Genomic DNA, 2,872 nt, shown 5'->3' with positions numbered 1-2,872 from the left:
CATTCAATTCTGTCATCCTTCAAAACATCTGGAATACTTTTGAGCATGCACTGCAAAAATCTGCCCTGGCACACTCAGAGCTCTGGACTCGGACATGCTCACATGTGCATAGGGGGAAACAATCTCTACTTCTAAATATTTTAATGCCTTGATCAAATCTTCCTGATTTTTTCTTGCTATTTCGTTTTTAAAACACCCACCCGGCAATTTGAAGCAAGATTTTTTTTCTCTGAATCGAACTGCCCTGGAGTTTTAGTTCCTGGGTTATAAATAGAGGGAAAATTTATATAGAGCCAGTCACATGTGGTATTTCATGTACCTTCCACACATCTTGGGGATGGGATTTCATTAATTATTAGTTTGCAGAATTATTCTGTTACAAACAACTGTTTCTTGTTCTTGCTCTCGTTAACAACTTAAAGCACCTGGCAAAGTAAAGGTCATCGGGAATTTTTCCAAGAAATGCAGTTTCTCTGGGAATACCCCTCAGGTATTAACAAGAGGAAAAATCCCTCAAAATGTACAGAGGAAAAAAACCGAGACAGACAGTAAATAGTTTTTATTCAGAAAATAGCCAATAGCCACCTAACTAAGGCTCCAGCCTGAGACCTGGGCTAAAGCTCTGTGTTAAATGTTTGCAGCTCTTACATGAAAAGCCAAGGGTGAAAAGTTCTTATAGAAGACCCCAGTGCATTTCTCCATCTCAGTGAAGATTTTATTTAGATATGAGTTACCAAAATAATTCTGTACTGAAACTCCCACCCTTTTCCATCCATCTTTCACTGCTTTGGTAATTATGAGGTCCTAATCCCTTTGGAGTCCCTCAGGGCAAACAATTCACAGTACAAAGCCAAGCAAGGACAAAAAAATCAAACCAGCTTCTGGAAATGTTAAAAGAAATTCCCACTTTGCAATTCTTTACTACAAAACAAACAAACAAAACCCTGCAGTGTTCTAAAAGAACATTTCTCTGTCTCTATTATTTAAAGTCCATAGATTTCTTGCTTATTTATGTATTTTATTTATTCCCCCTCCCCAGCAATATCTGGATGTTAAAGACCAGTATTGACCATTCCCCCCTTGCTCACTGGTGATGGAGCTGAGTGGGTTTTGCTGCAGTCTTTATTTCTGTTTCTAGACTTTCACTCGTACCATTCCATTGTAAACAGATAATTATTATTTCATTAGTGTTGCAATTCAGAATTAATTGGCTAATTTACCCATGGATCAATTGTATAAATGTGATGTTTGTGATAGGTGCTTGATATGATTTAAAGTAATTGTTTATTTTCGGGTTTTGGCTGTATTGTATTGCAAAGTGATTTATCTCCTTATTTATCCTGTCTCAGCACTGCCTCTTCTCTTTCATTATTTTTCTTAAGAGCTACACTCTTGCTAGGCTGGAGCATGAACCTGTGTGCTGTGATTCTGTGGTGCCCCACTGCTGTGAGCTCCAAAGAGCTCTGCCTGGCAGCCTGCTGATGAGGATGTGCAGAGCACAGCAGCCCTGTTCCCCTGGCAGGAATTACCCACTGCAGCCTTTATTTCACCCAGATTCCTGCCCCATCTTTATCTGGCACCCCTGAGCATCCCTGTAACCATCCTGTAACCACAGGTGACAATCTGTGGGTCACCTTGGGTTCAGATTTCTCTTTTCCATCCTGAGGAAAGGGCAGTGCTGAGTTTCCTTGCTTCTTTATTTGTCCAAGTGGGAGCTCTCCCGAAGAAGTTTGCACATCTGGACTTCCAGATATTGTAGGGAAGCAGAACTCCACCCAGGCACTGCTTGATTACGTGGCTAATATTAAACATACTCCCACAGGAAAATGCTGAGGCACCTCCTTGCATGACTTTGGATGTCCAGAGGGAGAAGGAAGAAAGGATGAGAAGACATTTAACAGCTTGTCCAACACAGAAACACTCCTTTCCCAGGCAATCAAAATGAATCCTTCCACCATCACATTTTAGAGCTCCTGTCACGCTGTCCAGGCATATAAACACAATTTTGTGAGTGCCAGAGATTAACTGCTGCAGGGTCTGAGCTGTTCTCAATGGCTCTCCCCTTCCTTTTGCAAATCCTTTCATATTATCAGTGTCTATTTAAAATCTGAGTTCTTCAGAAACACGGCATTTCTCTGCCAGTCTTTCAAGTGCTCCTTCTGAAATGCATGGCTGGAAACAAACAGAGGTTACCCAGAAGAGGGATGCTACTTTCTCATCAAAAGGAATGTCTCTTGTTGGATGCATTTGATAAGGATGTTTTATTCAAGACTGGAAAAACTACAGGGGAGTTGTGCTTGGAAGCGTGTCTCAGGTTTCCCCAGGCTGAGTGGATCAGGGTGGATGAGATGTGTGTGGGTTGAGAGGTATTTTGGAACAGTTAAAGTTGTTCCCTTATTATGCCTTACAATGGCATTTTTGTACCTTTAAATGAAAGGCTTTTTTAGTCTCTGTTTTCCAGTGGCTTCCTGGCAAGCTGAGACTCTTCCCTGACAAATATTAGAATCTCCTGGTGCTTCAAGAAAGCAGGTTGTTCAGTTTATGAGACTTTTATTTCTGAGGCTCATCACAGTCCTGTGTCTGACTCAGAAATAGCATTTCTATCAGAAAAGGGGAGAAATTTCTAGGTTGTGATGTTTTTGTGAAACAAGCACTGCTGCAGATTCGGTGTAATTTGGAGTAAATCTACAGGGACAGAACTGATGGGGTGATCTAAGCACAGTCTGTCTCACAGAGCACTACACACATACCCTATAGAATGTGATAAGATGTTCTGTCGTCATCACAAACTCATACAACATATCCTTTGCTTCTGTTATTTTGTCTTGCCCATCCAGTCTGATTTCTGGAAGGTTTCATCACCCTGGTATTA

This window comes from Parus major, chromosome 6 (genome assembly GCF_001522545.3).
Source record: "Parus major isolate Abel chromosome 6, Parus_major1.1, whole genome shotgun sequence".
Lineage (NCBI taxonomy): Eukaryota > Metazoa > Chordata > Aves > Passeriformes > Paridae > Parus > Parus major.
The sequence above is the reverse complement of the archived record's forward strand: the minus strand, read 5'-3'. Positions refer to the sequence as shown.